The sequence below is a fragment of the Schistocerca piceifrons genome, chromosome 9 (assembly GCF_021461385.2).
Source record: "Schistocerca piceifrons isolate TAMUIC-IGC-003096 chromosome 9, iqSchPice1.1, whole genome shotgun sequence".
Taxonomy (NCBI): domain Eukaryota; kingdom Metazoa; phylum Arthropoda; class Insecta; order Orthoptera; family Acrididae; genus Schistocerca; species Schistocerca piceifrons.
Window position 1 is genome coordinate 129,108,917 of NC_060146.1, and position 20,692 is coordinate 129,129,608.

General features: G+C 43.4%; 1 protein-coding gene and 1 pseudogene across 2 annotated transcripts in view; both read left to right on the top strand.

Moving 5' to 3' along the window:
• LOC124717040 overlaps window positions 1–20,692 on the top strand; it is an 859,980-nt gene that overhangs the window by 56,546 nt on the left and 782,742 nt on the right. The window lies entirely within an intron of this gene.
• Window positions 16,107–16,224, top strand: LOC124717574 (annotated as a pseudogene).

Below are 20,692 nucleotides of genomic sequence, written 5' to 3' on the forward strand. Positions count from 1 at the left end.
AGATAGGATAGACTGCAGCGAAACCAAGTTACTGGCCAGCCCTGTGCCAGGGGCATGCCCACTGGGATTAGCTCAGTGGGCCTGGCCAACATCTATCAGGTTTATAGAGCACTGGCACACCTGTAAGACTGCAGGTAGCATAAGTTTCTTCGTAGATTAAGTAGAATAAGGAACCACATAGCGGTAAGAACATAATTAAGATTACCTGTAGTGTAGAATAGAGAGCTGCATTTTTTCTGTATGATGATAGGACCCACTAATGTAATTAGGTAGTGGGTTAATATGTATAATGTAATGAATTGAATAAAGATTTTAAAAAAAAATAAAGAATTAATGTGCGTACTCTGTGAAAGTCGTCTGTTTAAGTTTCTTTTAGTGAAAGTCGATCTGTATTGTTGATTGTATTTTTAATATTAAATTGTCTGTTAGATGGTAGATTTTGGGCTTCCTGTTTTGAATGGTACGCATCCCTGACGTTGTAGCTGATACCTTGCTCAACAGCAACTGTAGGTGCTCGTATCATTTGACTTGATAACCTTTAATGAAACTTCGATAACAGTTAAATGGTTCAAATGGCTCTGATCACTATGGGACCTAACTTCTGAGGTCATCAGTCCCCTATAACTTAGAACTACTTAAACCTAACTAACCTAAGGACATCACACACATCCATGCCCGAGGCAGGACTCGAACCTGCGAACGTAGCGGTCGTGCGGCTCCGGACTGTAGCGCCTAGAACCTCTCGGCCACGCCGCCCGGCTTAATAATAGTTAAACTTTCTCTGAAATGACATAACTGCAATCGAAGAATTAAAAAAAAAATTAAGCTTCGCGTTGTAAGTAGAGTGTTTAGGTTTTTATGTTGGTAACGCCACGTAGCGCTCTGAATGAAAATCGCTGACTGTACTGTGTGCAGTCTGCGGCTGGTTGGACTCGTTGTTGGATTATTCGCTATTGTAGCGTTGGGCAGTTGGATGTGAACGGCGCATAGCGATGTGCAGTTGGACGTGAGCTGCCAGCAGTGGTGGATGTGGAGAGAGAGATGCTAGAGTTTTGAGAGGTTACTATCAGCGGACAATTTGGACGTGTATATACATACCGGGTGATCAAAAAGTTAGTATAAATTTGAAAACTGAATAAATCACGGAATAATGTAGATAGAGAGGTGCAAATTGACACACATGCTTGGAATGACATGGGGTTTTCTTAGAACCAAAAAAATACAAACGTTCAAAAAATGTCCGACAGATGGCGCTTCATCTGATCAGAATAGCAATAATTAACATAACAAAGTAAGACAAGGCAAAGTTGACGTTCTTTACAGGAAATGCTCAATATGTCCACCATCATTCCTCCTCCTGTAGTCGAGGAATAATGTTGTGAACAGCACTGCAAAGCATGTCCGGAGTTATGGTGAGGCATTGGCGTCGGATGTGTCTTTCAGCATCCCTAGGGATGTCGGTCGATCACGATACACTTGCGACTTCAGGTAACCCCAAAGCCAATAATCGCACGGACTGAGGTCTGGGGACCTGGGAGGCCAAGCATGACGAAAGTGGCGGCTGAGCACACGATCATCACAGAAAAGACGCGCGCAAGAGATCTTTCACGCGTCTAGCAATATGGGGTGGAGCGCCATCCTGCATAAACATCGTACGTCCCAGCAGGTGTTTATCAGCCAGGCTGGGGATGATGCGTTTCTGTAACATATCGGGGTACCTCTCCCCAGTCGCCGGCCGGTGTGTCCGTGCGGTTCTAGGCGCTTCAGTTTGGAACCGCGCGACCGCTACGGTCGCAGGTTCGAATCCTGCCTCGGGCACGGATGTGTGTGATGTCCTTAGGTTAGTTAGGTATAAGTAGTTCTAAGTTCTAGGGGACTGATGACCTCAGATGTTAAGTCCTATAGTGCTCAGAGCCATTTGAACCATTTCTCACCCGTCACAGTAGCAGTTTTGCTGTCCAGTACCATCTGTCGAACATTTTGTGAACTTCGTTTTTTTTTTTTTTTGTTCTAATAAAACCCCGCGTCATTCCAAGCATGTGTAGTCAATTTTTACCTCTCTGTCTACATTATTCCGTGGTTTATTAAGTTTTAGAATTTATACTGACTTTTTGATCACCCGGTGTATATATATATATATATATATATATATATATAAAAATAACTTTTGAACATGATTAATGTAAATACATTGTTGTTCTCTATCAAAATTTTTCATTTGATAACTATGCCTATCAGTAGTTAATGCCTTCAATAGTTAGAATCTTTTCTTTAGCTGGCAGTATTCGCGCTCACTGTATTGCAATAGTTCGAGTAACGAAGATTTTAGTGAGGTAAGTGATTCATGAAAAGTATAGGTTATTATTAGTCATGGCCATTTCTTTTTGTAGGGATTATTGAAAGACAGATTGCGTTGCACTAAAAACATTGTGTGTCAGTTTAGTGATGATCAGAAGAAGTAAAGAGAAAACTGTTTGAGTACGTCGAGTTTTGCTAAGCTGTCTCTGTATCAAATAACCTAGATTGTTTACCAGCACAGTAATTATAATTTTCTAAGGGGACATCGATGAACCATGGACCTTGCCGTTGGTGGGGAGGCTTGCGTGCCTCGGCGATACAGATGGCCGTACCGTAGGTGCAACCACAACGGAGGGGTATCTGTTGAGAGCAAGGGGAACTACAGCCGTAATTTTTCCCGAGGGCATGCAGCTTTACTGTATGGTTAAATGATGATAAATAGTTTGGACAAGAAGAGAATAGAAGCTTTCGAAATGTGGTGCTACAGAAGAATGCTGAAGATTAGATGGGTAGATCACATAACTAATGAGGAAGTATTGAATAGGATTGGGGAGAAGAGAAGTTTGTGCCACAACTTGACCAGAAGAAGGGATCGGTTGGTAGGACATGTTTTGAGGCATCAAGGGATCACAAATTTAGCATTGGAGGGCAGCGTGGAGGGTAAAAATCGTAGGGGGAGACCAAGAGAAGAATACACTAAGCAGATTCAGAAGGATGTAGGTTGCAGTAAGTACTGGGAGATGAAGAAGCTTGCACAGGATAGAGTAGCATGGAGAGCTGCATCAAACCAGTCTCAGGACTGAAGGCAACAACAACAACAACAACAAGGGGACGTTTCAACGAGTATTATCTTTCCTTAAACAAAATTTCGAAATCTAATTCTTAAATCAATTTCTCTCACAATGCTAGGTTAATCCTTAAAAAAGAAAGAAAGATTCCTGGTCTGTGTGTCTGACGAACCAAGGATGGTGCATGATCAAATTGCTGTCACAAATAAAACAAACTTAATCATTGCCTGTAATCGACGCACTTCAAATACGCACACCGCCAGCTTCCTACATCCGCCACCGCGGGACGAGAGCGCTGACGCGAACTGCTACGCCCCGGCCAATGAGATGCGAGCATTCCCTCTCCGGAGCTCCAATTTTTGTGTGTTTGCTAGTTCAATAACATTTACAGACATTGTGGGCAGTGCTCGACTTCCTCTGAATAGACGTTCTACTGAAGACAGAGCTACAAATCTTTTCTATCTAGATATATATTTCTGCATTCAGAGCCACTGTTAGCAAATGACGCTGCACATACAGCAACAAAGTATTGTCTTTACTATTTGATATTAGATGTAGAACAATTTAATATCTGAATTCCTGTTCAAGAACAGCATTTGTTCCTCGCTCCTATATCCAATAAAGAACCACGCAGTGTGCAAGGGAGTTATATACTATCCCACGATAACATTTCCATTAACCCAAAAGTCTCCATTGTTTGCTGCAAACTGCTACTAAAAATCGACTGTTCACATCTAACACCAAAGCTCAACAGTCTATCTCCTCTCCTCTGGTCGCGATCAACAGATAAATCTGGTGCCCATCTTCGCTGAGCAAAGATCACCACTGACTGTGGTTGCCGTCCGTCCCAATGCACCGAGACCGTCACCGTTGTGGACTTTATTGTTCTGACATCCCGGCAAGACCCACTTCTCCCTCAGTTTTGGAAAATACTGTTACTTTCTTGAAGAAACCGAAAATCCTGAACACAAATTCCAACTGTTAGAATTATGCGAGTATTTGTCTTCTATTCCCGCACACGACGGTACTGTGGAAAGGATATTTTCGCTGATGTCGGCCCAGTGGACTGATGAAAGAAATCAGCTGCTACCAGGGACTGTGGAATCAGTCTTACAGTGACAGTTTGACTACAAGCTGACGTGCATGCAGTTTTATAAATACGTAAAAGGGAAAAGAGACTTGCTGAAAAAGGTGAAATTTCCGAAAATATGGTATACCAACGACTTTTGCCGCAACAGATTCCGTGTATTTGTGTTCTAAATAAAAAAGTGTAAGATGTGTATATTTCTATTGTCTATTATCAAACTACAATTTATGAAAGATGTTTATATTTTATTAATAGGATTAAGTAGGAATAATTAATATTTGTCATGTTGGAAATAATTGTGGTAGCAGGGAATGTCTGCACCAAAGTATTGTTGGCAAGAGAGACCGCACATTGGTATAATTTTAAAAAGTGCGGGGGCGACAGCGTATGGATACATTTTAAGAAAAGTGCGGGAAAGACCGCGCATTGATACATTTTGTAATGGTAGCAGGGATTGTCTGCACCAGAAAGCACTGTTGGCGGGAGGGACCGCACTTCAGCGTTCGTAGGAAGTCTGTACTAAGCGAGATGTGAAGCGAGACGGTAGCAGGTCTGAAGCGAGAGGTTGAGAGGAGCGGTGTGCCTGCCAGCCACTAGCTATGATTTACAAGAGATTATAAACGGATGTACAGAGACATCAGCTAACTGTTATCATAACAGGAACTACTATTATTGAATTAATTTTTTGAGAAACTCAAGACTACTGAAGGTATGTTTGCACGTTGCTAGTTGTAAGATTATTGTAAAAACTAAGTCCCATTTGAACGTTTGTAAAATCATTTCATTCAGAATATAATTAATTTCTGCCAGCAATATTGCATTACTGATTATAATCCATCTCAAAAACCATCAACGTAAAACTTAGCAAAATTTGATTGTTGTCAAGGAAACGTTTAACTATGAATTACGTAACTTTAGTCAAATTAATCAATGAATAACGTCAGCTTTGCTATTAAAGAATAACGTCAGCTTTGGTAATAAATACAGCCACTTATTATGACAGCCCATCAGCAGCTAATAGAGTATAGTAAAACAGAATTAATATATTCATGTCGCAGTTCGATGTAGCAGTCAGATGGCGATCCAGTAACAGTAAAAAAGGTAAGGAACAGTTTTGGGTTATTGCAGATAACGACTGAGGGCCACAACGACGACACTTTCTATGTTTCGTCGAAATGATCAGAAAATAACTTTTAATAAGCAGCAATTAAATTTGTATGCGAAGATTGAGAAAGAGAATAAATTTCAAAGGGAAGATTTCATTTGTTATTATTAAGCAAGAGACAGGAATCCTAAGGGAAGGTTTCATAGATTATTGTAAAAGGAAAGGTTGCGTAACATAAGAGATATAGAGGAGACGGGAATGTTTCAAAAGTAATTACATTAAATCAATTTTTTACTTCATTTCTACATCCCCTTCTTAGATTGTCCCGACGATGTCCCAACTAGATACAGCACCTCTTCATCTCTGCACAGCGCAGCTTCTCTGTCGAGGCAATTCAAACGTCAAGAGCGCCATTTCCGACATCCAAAACAAGAAAATTCATACGAAAATACACACACACACACACACACACACACACACACACACACACACACACACACACACGCACCTGTTCAACTCTAAGTACCCCCTCTATTACAAAAATACTGCCCCTCTTCCAGGTTGTCTTCCAGGGTAACAAAAATTTGATTTTCACTTTTCATAGAATTACTGGCCGAATCAGAAAATTTTAAATGCTATCAAGACCTACTCATGAAGACGTAACATCTTACTTTACAGGCCTAACACAGTAATACGAGTATTTCAGTTAGGAACTGTTTATGTCTTGAGGCTGCATAATTCACCACTCGCAAATTCTTCAGACTTTATTCACAGAGTATTTGAGAACGAGACCACTTAACCACTTCAAACAAACTTTACACATAAATTTTCAAATCTTTTCGAAACTTTTACTCTCTGATTATGCCCCCTCCTCCAGCAAAAAAAGACAAAAATGGTGAAAGGAAAAAAATGTATGGTTTACTAAATTTTCACCGTTCATGCAGTAAATCTTGAGTATAGGGCACGAAGTTTTCGGTACGCACGCTACAGGATGCGCTACCAGTTTGTTCCAAGAAGCCGTGCGTAAAAGTGCTGTTGATGCAATATCGACCTTCGACCTGTCGATATTCCCTTGAAAAAATATGGGTATATATCGGCTGCACTTTATAATCGGTATGTCGATACTGAAATGGCAATATCTAGTATCGATATTTTTGTTTTATATTATATTTTTTCCGTTATTTCCGGTAAACATTTGAAGTTGTTCCTTTGAAATTGTAGTAGAGCATAATTTTACTTTCACAGTGTGAAACAGTCTTACTACTTTTTGAGCTTTCATCACGTCCAGTCTTAATAACAAGATTTCTGTTGTAAAGAAATAGCGCGCCAGTTGTCTTAAAGAATAGTTTTTAAGGGAAGTAGTGTGCTATTTCTTCACATCAGCATTCTTCATGAACATCGCTGAGATGTGTGTAAGGAAATGCTGACGTGATCGGCCCACGACGCTACCAACAGAAACGGCAACGTTAGGGAGCTTCACGACGCAGTTTTGACACTGCAACTGCTAGGCAGCTGGCGTTTGCAGAAATGAAAAAGACAGGGAAGTCGACATGAAGTGTTCCACACAAATCCGGTATGTGAGGAAACCGAACTACTGACCCATCGTACACCTTTTATTGTGCCACTTACCTGCAGTTATCATTGTTAACAAAGTGATTGTCGCCAAGCATGAAGGTGCATCATTATCCTTTCAATTCTTGCTCTGAGGAGTGTAGGCAGGCTGCTAGCCTGTTGATGTACGGAAATCTAATAAAACATCAATACCTAAATATACAGCTCTAAAACGGCATTATATTTACAATGTGCAGTGATATTTTTATAGGCTGATATGTTTTATATTTATTTTTATAGATCCATATATTTTCCTACGATACATCGATAATTTCTTCAAATTATCCAGTGTCGTTAATAATATTTCTTTTAAATATCGATATATCGTTTTTCCTATACTTTTAAAATAACAGTGCTACCACTCAGGGGCTGCGGGCACCGCAATAGGCAGTACGTTTTCATTTTTCTTTTCAAATTTTTTGGTTTGCTTCTCTGTAATACCTGAAAATAAAATCTATTAATGTCTTATTTCAATAATTTAACTACTAACAGATCACATGCACCCTGATTTTTGAATCATTATAGTAAAAAAAATGTGTGTGAAATCTTATGGGACTTAACTGCTAAGGTCATCAGTCCCTAAGCTTACACACTACTTAACCTAAATCATCCTAAGGACAAACACACACACCCATGCCCGAGGGAGGACTCGAACCTCCGTCGGGACCAGCCGCACAGTCCATGACTGCAGCACCTTAGACCGCTCGGCCAACATAGTCATCATAATTCGTACTGGAACTACATGTTACACTCGACGTTTAATGGGTCAATTAGTGTGGGAAGGAAAAATCACTAACAACGGATAATAGCTCCTTTATAAAACAGAAATAAATTTTTTGAACCACTACCTATTTCCAGTGTGTGCTTTAATTGAGCAGGTGACTATGGATATCTTTCTCTTGTTCCCATTAATAGGCGAAGTGTATAACTCTGAGAATCGCAAGGAAATGTGCTCAGAATATAGATCACACACCCCAACAAACACATTTAAATGATCAGCTTTTCGGAGTATAAGAGAGGAACTTTGGCAACGCTAAGATATTACCACCAAAATCATACATATTGATAGTGTTGCGTAGCTATTCAAAGTGCAGGCGTGGGACTTCAATCAAGTGGTCAAAGCAAAGTGGAACAAATCAATGTGCACATCAGGATTAAGCCATTTTTCGCATTCGACATAACTTCTGCAGTCAAGCAGTCCAGTCTCAAACGCCACACTAATTACATTTTCAAACGATGATATTGTCATGTCAGTGACGTAATCTGTCTTTGCCAAAGCACATTGTAACATAAGCTTTTATTTCGGTGTACCAAGTTGACTGTATAGTATAGAGCCAAGTACGTTGGTGAAATGAAGAGCGTGTAGCTTTACTTGTGGTTCTTTGCATAGCAGCCTTACAAAATCAACGATCCTTCTCGCGAAGAGCTTTTATTGCACATCAAGATGTTGGTAATATTTTACTGTCTTCGATGGCAGTATCTTGAGAGTCACATCCTCGTTCGGAAAGCTTTCGTCTCGCGGAGTACCATCTTTACGGCCTGACCAGAAATCGCACAGCAATAGGCTGTAGCAGACAATAGGCGCCAGCAGACAGAAAGTGCGTTCTGCATGCGAATGGGTCACACCACTGCTTTTGGGATGCGCGGTTTATATTCTGAGCACTTTCGTCCAGCTCTGAGCATTCGAGGCCACGCACTTCCCTCGTAAGGGGAAGGAGTCGGGTAACCCCTCCTTCCACAGCTCGATTTACTGGCGAACTGAACTATAGGAAATGTATTCGCAGTTGCAAGTATGGACAACCGTTTGCCGTGTAATGGAATGACGACAATGAAGATTATTGCCGAACCGGGAATCGAACCCGGATTTCCCGCTTATCGCAAGCAGTCTCCTGAACCATTTCGGGTATCCGAACACACTTCGTATGTATCCCATTGTGGTTTTCAGTCCTGAGACTGGTCTGATGCAGCTCTCCATGCTACTCTATGCTGTGCAAGCTTCTTCATCTCCCAGTACCTACTGCAGCCTACATCCTTCTGAATCTGCTTACTGTATTCGTCTCTTGGTCTCCCTCTACGATTTTTACCCTCCGCTCTGCCCTCCAATAATAAATTGGTGATCCCTTGATGCCTCAGAACATGTCCTACCAACCGATCCCTCCTTTTAGTCAAGTTGTGCCACAATTTCTTCTTCTCCCCAGTTCTATTCACTGCTTCCTCATTAGTTACGTGATCTACCCATCTAATTTTCAGCATTCTTCTATAGCACCACATCTCGAAAGATTCTATTCCTATTTAAACTATTTAGCGTCCATGTTAACTTCCATACAGGCTACAATTCATGCAAATATTTTCAGAAAAGACTCCCTGACACTTAAATGTAATCTCGATTTTAACAAATTTCTCTTCTTAAGAAACGCTGTTTTTGCCATTACCAGTCTACATTTTATAGCCTCTATACTTCGACTGTCGTCAGCTATTTCCCACCCCAAATAGCAAAACTCATCTACTACTATAAGTGTCTCGTTCCCTAATCTAATTATCTCAATATCACTTGATTTAATTCGAATACATTTCATTATCCTTTTTTTGCTTTTGTTGATGTTCAGCTTGTATCCTTCTTTCAAGACACTGTCCATTTTTTTCAATTGCTCTTCCAGGTCCGTTGCTGTCCCTGACACAATTACAGTGCCATCGGCAAACCTCAAAGCTTTTATTTCTTCACCATGGATTTTAATTCCTACTCCAAATTTTTCTTTGGTTTCCTTTACTGCTTGCTCAATATATAGATTGAATAACATCGGAGATAGGCTACAACTCTGCCATACTCCCTTCCCAAGCACTGCTTCCGTTTCATGTCCCTCGACTCTTATAACTGCCATCTGGTTTCTGTAGAAATTGTAAACAGCCTATCGCTCCCCGTATTTTACCCCTGCCACCTTCAGAATTTCAAATAGAGTATTCCAGTCAACATTGTCAAAATCTTTCTCCAAGTCTACAAATGCTTTCGTTAATCTGTCTTCTAAGATAATTCGTAGGGTCAGTACTAACTCGCGTGTTCCAACATTTCTACGCAATCCAAACAGATCTTCCCCGAGTTCGGCTTCTACGAGTTTTCCCATTCGTCTGTAAAGAATTCGTGTTAGTATTTTGTAGCCACGACTTATTAAATTGATAATTCGGTAATTTTCACACTTGTTCACGCCTGCTTTCTTTGGGATTGGAATTATTAAATTCTTCTTGGAGTCTGAGGGTATTTCGCCTCTCTCATACACCCTGCTCACCAGATGGTAGAGTTTTGCCAAGGCTGGCTCTCCCAATAGAGATGGGTAAACTCGTTCATCCTTGGGAACTAGTTCACTGCTGATTGTTCTCTGCTGGGAACCGTTCATTTGTGCTTGGTATATGGTTCTTATGAAAAACTGAAAACTAGTAGTGTAGGTGACTGAAGGATGGAGGGCACCAAGAGGGGGCACTTGCTTCCCCCCTGGAGTATAGAGTTTTTATTCATTACAGAATTCTTACACACTTTTAGAAGTGATTTCTGTGATTCTGCAGAAACTCTCGTTTAGCCAACTGTAGCCTTGTGTAGCTGATCGCAGGGAAATAATATGGGGTGGCGCACGGAAAACCGGCCTGAAGTACAGACTACTCGCCAATTACGGACAATGTGTTGCCCGTTACGAGCAGATACAACAAACAGACAAACATGTAATAATTAGGCAGTGAAGAAATAACAAGCTAATGCAAGCTACAATTGCGAAACAATCGATGACGATGTGTAGAGAGCTGGAGAAGAGAACTTGAAAATCTCACGCGACGCGCATGGGCTATAGCTCATGTAGTCTTGTAAACCTATTGGTGGCTGTTTCCCAACTTAATAGACCACAAGTGTCTTGTATAAAATTCTTGGTTTCGACTTCCACTACATAGCTATGCTACGTTGTAAACAATAATCGTTTACACCCTATATATACTCCACGTTGTCTCTGAGTTCGTAGGCGAGGTAGAGACTTTATGGAAGCATAAAATAAAATATGGTTTTCTCATCACACTTGCGTCACATGCTTAGTAAAAATTAGGTTTTTGTGTTGCATTATTAAAGTTAATGCAGTAATAATAATAATAATAATAATAATAATAATAATAATAATTAAGTTCGCAGTAATAAAGTTTTTGGTTTGAAAGCTCCTTCTGAACAAATGTTTTTGAGATAATAAGTAAATACGATTTTATGGCAATCTTTGTCTTTTCAAATGGAGAGGCACCGCTTTTCCTACTGAGCCAAAATGAACCCCACCCACTTTTTTTTTTTTTTTCAAAGAAACCAAACTAGCAGGTAATGCAAATTGCAAACAACCGAACATAAAAATAATAAAAGCCTTCCTAAATGTAATGTTTTGTATATGAAAGATACACGAAAATCGTTTTATATGAATTTTCTTACACTAAAAATTAAGCAAATTATTGAAAGTTAGTTGCTAAATCAAGTCGATGGAAAAAAAATATGAATAACAAAAAATCTTGCCTTGTTATAAGTATGGCTTCCGCTGTTCATCGATATAACGAAGTGAGCTGGTATGCCCTTTTGTTACCCGAAAAGACGTACCTATTACATACATAGTAATTTTTATGTAATTTACGTAACTATAAAATACTTTTTGATTACCGGTCGTGGACGACATGTAAAATGGGCGAGCGCAGTGAACGAAACGAACAACTGGATACTGAACTAACTAGGAGCAGTCGGAAGTGGAACTGAGACAGGTGGTCATGCGAAGAACGACGAGTGCAGCCGAGGGAAACCGAGACTGAGACCGAAGCTAGAACAAGAACTGCCGAAGTGACCGCCGCGACCGAAGTGAACTATGAACCGATTGTTCCTCGCTCTCAGGAACTATAAGCAGACCGCCGCGACCGAAGTGAACTATGAACCGATCGTTCCTCGTTCCCAGGAACTATAAGTAGACCGCCGCGACCGAAGCGAACTATGAACCGATCGTTCCTCGTTCCCAGGAACTATAAGTAGACCACCGCGACCGAAGTGAACTATGAACCGGATCGTTCCTCGTTCCCGGGAAATATAAGTAGACCGCCGCGACCGAAGTGAACTATGAACCGGATCGTTCCTCGTTCCTGGGAACTATAAGTAGACCGCCGCGACCAAAGTGATCTATGAACCGATCGTTCTTTGGAATTCGTTCCTCGGTCCTTTCGTTCATCTTGGTGAACCGTTCCTTTGCACCCGTTCGTTCACTAACTACCCATCTCTATCTCCCAAGGCTATCAGCACCACACGTAATGCACAGCAAATGATGTGCTAGGAAGAAGCTGTGCCACGGCGGCGCCTTTACCCTGAAATAGCGTCTCCAGAGGCCTGGAGGGTGCTTCCGTCCGAGGTCGGATCCAGCGCAATTCCAGGAAGCTCCTGTCGGAGTAACGTCGATGTGCTGCCATTTCGCCGTGACGGAGCCCTTGCCAAACGTCTGGTGTGAACCGTGCCTACGCACCAACGCTGTCAGAACTGTGTCAACAGGTGTCCACGAAGTTGTGTTTTTAGTGACTGTGTTGCTTGCGCCACTTGAGACGACCGCCTGTGGCTGGATCGAGCGTAGACGACTGCCGCGACAACCAGAGGCTCCGGCCAATATGGCGGCGCAGGAGTAGGCGGCAGGTGCGTGCTGGTTGATGCGCTGGCCTGGCCGCAGTGATTGGCCAATTTGTCACGCCTGGAGGAAGCGCGGCGTGCGCTTGCGGTCGCCCCGGACGTACCTCGAGTCGAGTGGACGCTCGCCGTTGCTCTGCTGGCCCGACCGGTCGCTCTGCCGTTTTTTCAGTCTGACCGGGCCGTCTTCATCGGAGGAGAACGCCACTATTCGGCCCTTCGAAATTATTGTCAGCATCACTCACCGATCACCAACCAGTAGTGCGGTGGTCTGTGCTTTAGACGTTTAAAACTCGCTTTCCAAATTTCAGCATAGACCTAAATAAAACCCTAAATGTTCCTGTAATTGTTTCTTGTACTAATCTCCAACTCTCCGCATAAATACACCCAACATCTGCATCATTAATCAAATCAGTTAACTGGTCACCCTATCCAAATTTCAGGTACCTAACATTTTTAGGGGGTCCGCCCCCAGTAGCTGACTGGTCAGCGCGACAGACTGTCAATCCTAAGAGACTGGGGTCTATTCCCCGCTGGGTCGGAGATTTTCTCCGCTCAGGGACTGGGTGTTATGTCATTTCATCCCAATCGAAACGCAAGTCGCCGAAGTGCCGTCAAATCGACAGACTTGCACCCGGCGAACGGTCTACCCGACGGGAGGCCACAGTCACACGTCATCTTTTAAGGCCAACAAAAATTTGATTTTCACTATTTCACATAATTATTGACCGAATTTAAAATTGCATCATAATATATTCTTATTACACTACGGACCGTTAAAATTGCTGCACCAAGAAGAAATGCAGATGATAAACGGGTATTCATTGGACAAATATATTATACTAGAACTCACATGTGATTACATTTTCACGCAATTTGGGTGCATAGATCCTGAGAAATCAGTACCCAGAACAACCACCACTGGCCGTAATAACGGCCTTTATACGCCTGGCCATTGAGTCAAACAGAGCTTGGACGGCGTGTACAGGTACAGCTGCCCATGCAGATTCAACACGATACCACAGTTCATCAAGAGTAGTAACTGGCGTATTGTGACGAGCCAGTTGCTCGGCCACCATTGACCAGACGTTTTCAATTGGTGAGAGATCTGCAGAATGTGCTGGCCACGGCAGCAGTCGAACATTTTCTGTATCCAGAAAGGCCCGTACAGGAACTGCAATATGCGGTCTTGCATTATCCTGCTGAAATGTAGGGTTTCGCAGGAATCGAATGGAGGGTAGAACGACGGGTCGTAACACATCTGAAATGTAACGTCCACTGTTCAAAGTGCCTTCAACGCGAACAAGAGGTGACCGAGACGTGTAACCAATGGCACCGCCTACCATGACGCCGGGTGATACCCCAATATGTCGATAATGAATACACGCTTCCAATGTGCGTTCACCGCGATGTCGCCAAACACGGATGGGACCATCATGATGCTGTAAACAGAACCTGGATTCATCCGACAAAATGACGTTTTGCCATTTGTGCACCCAGGTTCGTCATTGAGTACACCATCGCAGGCGCTTCTGTGTGTGATGCAGCGTCAAGGGTAACCGCAGCCATGGTCTCCGAGCTGATAGTCTATGCTGCTGCAAACGTCGACGAACTGTTCGTGCAGATGGTTGTTGTCTTGCAAACGTCCCCATCTGTTGACTCAGGGATCGAGTCGTGGCTGCACGATACATTACAGCCATGCGGATAAGATGTCTGTCATCTCGACTCCTAGTGATACGAGGCCGTTGGGATCCAGCACGGCGTCCCGTATTACCCTCCTGAACCCATATTCTGCTAATAGTCGTTGGACCTCGACCAACGCGAGCAGCAATGCGATACGATAAACCACAATGGCGATAGGCTACAATCCGACCCTTATCAAAGTCGGAAACGTGATGGTACGCATTTCTCCTCCTTACACGAGGCATCACAACGACGTTTCACCAGGCAACACAGCGGCCAACTGCTGTTTGTGTATGAGAAATCGGTTGGAAACTTTCCTCATGACAGCACGTTGTAGGTGTCGCCACCGGCGCCAACCTTGTGTGAATGTTCTGAAAAGCTAATCATTTGTATATCACAGCATCTTCTTCCTGTCGGTTAAATTTCGCGTCTGTAGCACGTCAGCTTCGTGGTGTAGCAATTTTAATGGCCGGTAGTGTAGCTCAACGTAGTAAGGCAAGTATTAACGTTAGAAATACCTGTTTGTCTTGAGGCAGCTTAGCTCACGGCGCTCAGATTACCCAGAATTTACGCATCTAGTATTTGAGAATGAAGGCACTTAGCTGCTTCCAACGATCTTAACACCACTTCTCCATATTCAGGATAGTGGCCACCACCAGTACAGCCATTCACAAACGTTCTATGCATCCGACTGCCCACAAACTAGCCGCCTTCCAATGTATGCTACACAGACTGAACAAAACTTCCCTCACTGAAAACAACAACAACAACAACAATGAATTACAGACAATCAGACAAATAGCTCTAGAGAATGGACGCGGTACAAGCACTATAGATAAACTGAACTACAAAATTAAATCAAATCAAAAAGGAGTCCCAACACACAAATACACAAGCTTTCTCACCAACTTACAAACACACAGAACACACAAACGAGCACACATGAACAAGAAACACCCACAACAACAAACAAGTGGTTTACTCTCACCTACAAGAACAAAGCAGCCCACAGAATAGGCAACATGCTCAAAAGAACAAGGGCTACAAATAGTCTACAGGACAGACAACTCAACACAGAGAAAACTAAGGATAACCAACACAAGCACAGACAAGCACAACACGCCTGGTACATACTAACATGTCAGGACTGCCAATCAGTTTATATAGCACAGAAAAGCAGAAACTTTAATACCAGATACACAGAACAGCATTAAAAAGTAACAGATGTCATTCCACATTTGCTGAACATCTTATGACAATAAACATAACCCAACAGACATCAATACAGACTTGAAAATTCTCAAATGCAGCAACACATTACGACCCTCTTCAATTGTCGGCGATCTCTGTCAGTCAACAGACGAGGTCGGCCTGTACGCTTTTGTGCTGCACGTGTTCCTTCACGTTTCCACTTCACTCACATCAGAAACAGTTCACCTAGGGATGTTTAGGAGTGCAGAAATCTCGCGTACAGACGTATGACACAAGCGACACTCAATCACCTGACCACGTTTGAAGTCCTTGGGTTCCATGGGGCGTCCGATTCTGCTCCCTCACGATGTCTAATGACTACTGAGGTTGCTGATACGGAGTACCTGGTAGTAGGAGGCAGCACAGTGCACCTAATATGAGAAACGTATGTTTTATGGGTGTCCAGATAGTGTTGATCACATAGTGTACTTACACTGCGTTCGAACATTAGGAATTACCTTGAAGAAAAGGACTTGTTGCCAAACAGCCAACACGGATTCAGAAAACATCGTTGTTGGGAAACACAACTAGCTCTTATCCTCGCAAAGTAATGACTGTTATCGACAGGGATGTCAAACTGATTCCATATTTTTAGATTTCCAGAAGCCTATTGACAACATTGGCAACGGCTTTGCCACAGTGGATACACCGGTTCCCGTGAGATCACCGAAGTGAAGCGCTGTCGGGCTGGGCTAGCACTTGGATGGGTGACCATCCAGTCCGCCATGCGCTGTTGCCATTTCTCGGGGTGCACTCAGCCTCGTGATGCCAATTGAGGAGCTAGTCGACCGAATAGTAGCGGCTTTGGTCAAGAATACCATCATAACAACCGGGAGAGCGGTGTGCTGACCCCACGCCCCTCCTATCCGCATCCTCCACGGATGATGACACGGCGGTCGGATGGTCCCGGTAGGCCACTCGTGGCCTGAAGACGGAGTGTGAGTAAGTGCTATTGACAACATTACTTACAAGCGACTTCTAGCCTAACTGCGTGCCTACAGACAATCATCTCAAATGTGTGACGCGATTCACGATTTTCTGTCAGAGAGATCACAGTTCGTAGTAACTGACTAAAAGTCAACGAATAAAACAGAAGTAATATCTGGCGTTCCCTAAGGAAGTGTTGCCGTATAGGTCCTCTGGTGCTCCTCATCTACATAAGCGATTTAGGAGACAATGTGAGTAGCACTTTTAGATTGTTTACAGACGATGCTGTCGTTTACCCTCCTATAAAGTCATCAGATGATCAAAGCCAATTGAAAAATTATTTACACAAGATACCTCTATGTAATCGTTGACTTTGGTTCACATCAGCTCTGTTGGGATGGGATGGCAGTGAGAACGTGAAATCCTGGTGAGTGTACAAGCTGTTCGGAAACTGTCGTTACAAACTTCTAGCACCCCCCCAAATCGCTCTCCCGAACCGTTCGCTGCCAGCCTCTTCAACGGACGCAGGAAGGCGCGTCGATCTCCCGTCTCACGGCGTCGCAGCTCGCACCCGCCAGACTGATGTCGTGGGTTGACTCCTGTTGCTCTCGTGTCGACCGCGAAGTCACTACCCCTCGCCATACGGCGCGGCCCACTGGACTGACGAGGCGACCTCACATGCGCCGACGCTCAAGACGGACAAGTCATCTCGTGTCTCAGTGCGCGACCGACCAACCGATCGATCCAACCGCCAATGACCATTGCCTGAGCAAATTCCACTGAATCGAACGACTTCGTTTACCAGTAGAATGGAGCACCACCGTACTGCCATCTGTAAGTGCGGGAATTTTTAAGTCAAAGGGTTACCGAACGATGGATGTGGTCGCACTGGACCAAATGATTCAACCTTACATTACTGGCCTCCAAGGTCACCGGACCGGACTGTACGTCATTATTTCTTGTGGGGGTTTATAAGAGACTGCTTGTGTGCCTCTGTTACCCACAACAAAAGACTGAACTGAAACATCGCATAACAGCAGCTGTGGAAGCTCTAACTCAAGACATCCTCGTTGCAGTGTGGAAACAATTTCAATACCGCATTGACACATGCCGTACTTCTTAAAGCACTCCGTCTTCAGGCCACAAGTGGCCCATTGGGACCATCCGACCGCCGTGTCATACTCAATGAGGATGCGGATAGGAGGGGCATGGGGTCAGCACACCGCTCTCCCAGTCGTTATGATGGTTACTTTGACCGGAGCTGGTACTATTCGGTCGAGTAGGTCCTCAATTGGCATCACGAGGCTGAGTGCACCCCGAGAAATGGGAACAGCGCATGGCGGCCCGGACGGTCACCCATCTAAGTGCCGGCCACGCCCGACAGCGCTTAACTTCGGTGATCTGACGGGAACCGGTGCCGTACATCTTAAGAGGCCATATTAAACACCTATGAAAAGGTAGGAAAAAAGGTTTTTGAGTTTCCTGTTCATCAAAAAACAAGATTCATTGTATATGTTTACTAGTTTGAGAAATACAGCGTGGTCGGAAATTCCCGTTACGTACTTCTAGGACTTGTAGATGGGAATGGGTACATCGTATTTTGAATAGGAACCCACGTCCGGGAACGTTATCCAACGATACTACAGAGCATCAAAGTTATAGGCGCGGGTGTCTGTAAATGTACGTATACACGGGGTGATTCCATGATGATGTTACAGACTTTCTTGGATGATGGAGAACGATAAATGTATTAATTTGAAGTAACGATCCCTGTACCGGAAACGAACGAGTCGAAAATTATGAACTAAATCCGTTCTGATACCTCCGACAGTTGAATACACTTACCGGTTCTTGTGTTGCAAAGAGTGTACGGTTGGTAACTTTCAGTGGTGGTAGTATGGACAAAAACGAGAAAAAATGTGCAATAAACGGGACTGTAAAGAGCGTGCCTTAACAGCTATGAACACTTGCTGAGTAGAGGAGATGTGTTTCACATTAGCGAAGATAAACGAATGGTCATAGCTCTTCAGGTATGCAATTTAGAGCCCACGTTTATTGGACATTTTTTCTCGCTTTTGTCCACACTACCACCACTCGAAGTTACCAGCCATACACCCTTCGGAACACAAGAACCGGTACATGCATTCAGCTGTCAGAGGTGTCAGAACGGTTTTAGTTTATAACTTTTTACTCGTACGTTTCCGGTACAGGGATCCTTACTTCAAAGTAATACATTTATTTTTCTCCATCATCCCAGAAACTCTGCAACATCATCACGGAATCACCCTGTGTGTATGTACATTTAGAGACACCCGCGCCTAGAACATTGACGCTCTGTAGTCTTGTTGGGTGACGTTTCCGGACATGGGTTCCTATTCAAAATACGATGTACCCATTCCCATCTACAAGTCCTAGAAGTACGTAACGGGAATTTCCGATCACACTGTATAGACGTGCCAAATCGGATGACTCTTTTTGATACGCCCTGTATCTACATCTACATCTACATCCATACTCAGCAAGCCGCCTGACGGTGTGTGACGGAGGGTACCTTGAGTACCTCTATCGGTTCTCCCTTCTATTCCAGTGTCGTATTGTTCGTAGAAAGGATTGTCGATATGCCTCTGTGTGGGCTATAATCTCTCTGATTTTATCCTCATGGTCTCTCCGCGAGATACGCGTAGGAGGGAGCAATATACTGCCTGACTCTTCGGTGAAGGTATGTTCTCGAAACTTCAACAGAAGCCCGTACCGAGCTACTGAGCGTCTCTCCTGCAGAGTCTTCCACTGGAGTTTATCCATCATCTCCGTAACGCTTTCGTGATTACTAAATGATCCTGTAACGAAGCGCTCTGCTCTCCGTTGGATCTATCTGTTCTATCTTTTCTACCCTATCTGGTACGGATCCCAAACCAGTAAGCAGTATTCAAACAGTGGACAAACAAGTGTACTGTAACCTACTTCCCTTGTTTTCAGACTGCATTTCCATAGGATTCTTCCAATGAATCTTAGTCTGGCATCTGCTTTACCGACGATTAATATTATGTGATCATTCCCAGTTGCTGACCTGTTATATTGTAGCTAAATGATAAGGGATCTTTCTTTCTGTGTATTCGCAGCACGTTACACTTCTCTACATTGAGATTCAGTTGCCATTCCCTGCACCATGCGTCAATTCGTTGCAGATCCTCCTGAATTTCATTACAATTTTCCATTGTTACAACCTCTCGATATACTACAGCATCATCCGCAAAAAGCCTCAGTGAACTTCCGATGTCATCCACAAGGTCATTTATGTGTATTGTGAATAGCAACGGTCCTACGACACTCCCCTGCGTCACACCTGACATCACTCTTACTTCGGAAGACTTCTCACCATTGAGAATGACATGCTGCGTTCTGTTATCTAGAAACTCTTCAATCCAGTCACACAATTTGTCTGTAGTCCATATGCTCTTACTTTGTTCATTAAACGACTGTGGGGAACTGTATCGAACGCCTTGCAGAAGTCAAGAAACACGGCATCTACCTGGTAACCCGTGTCTATGGCCCTGTGAGTCTCGTGGACGAATAGCGCGAGCTGGGTTTCACACGATCGTCTTTTTCGAAACCCATGCTGATTCCTACAGAGTTGATTTCTAGTCTCCAGAAAAGTCATTATACTCGAACATAATACGTGTTCCAAAGTTCTACAACTGATCGACGTTAGACATGTAGGTCTATAGTTCTGCACATCTGTTCGACGTCTCTTCTTGGAAACGAGGATGACCTGTGCTCTTTTCCAATCCTTTGGAACGCTACGCTCTTCTAGAGACCTACGGTACACCGCTGCAAGAAGGGGGCAAGTTCCTTCGCGCACTGTGTGTAAAATCGAACTGGTATCCCCTCAGGTCCAGCGGCCTTTCCTCTTTTGAGCGATTTTAATTGTTTCTCTATCCCTCTGTCGTCTATTTCGATATCTACCATTTTGTCATCTGTGCGACAATCTAGAGAAGGAACTACAGTGCAGTCTTCCTCTGTGAAACAGCTTTGGAAAAAGACATTTAGTATTGCGGCCTTTAGTCTGTCATCCTCTCTTTTAGTACCATTTTGGTCACAGAGTGTCTGGACATTTTGTTTCGATCCACCTACCGCTTTGACATAAGACCAAAATTTCTTAGGATTTTGTGCCAAGTCAGTACATAGAACTTTACTTTCGAATTCATTGAACGCCTCTCGCATAGCCCTCCTCACACTACATTTCGCTTCGCGTAATTTTTGTTTGTGTACAAGGCTTTGGC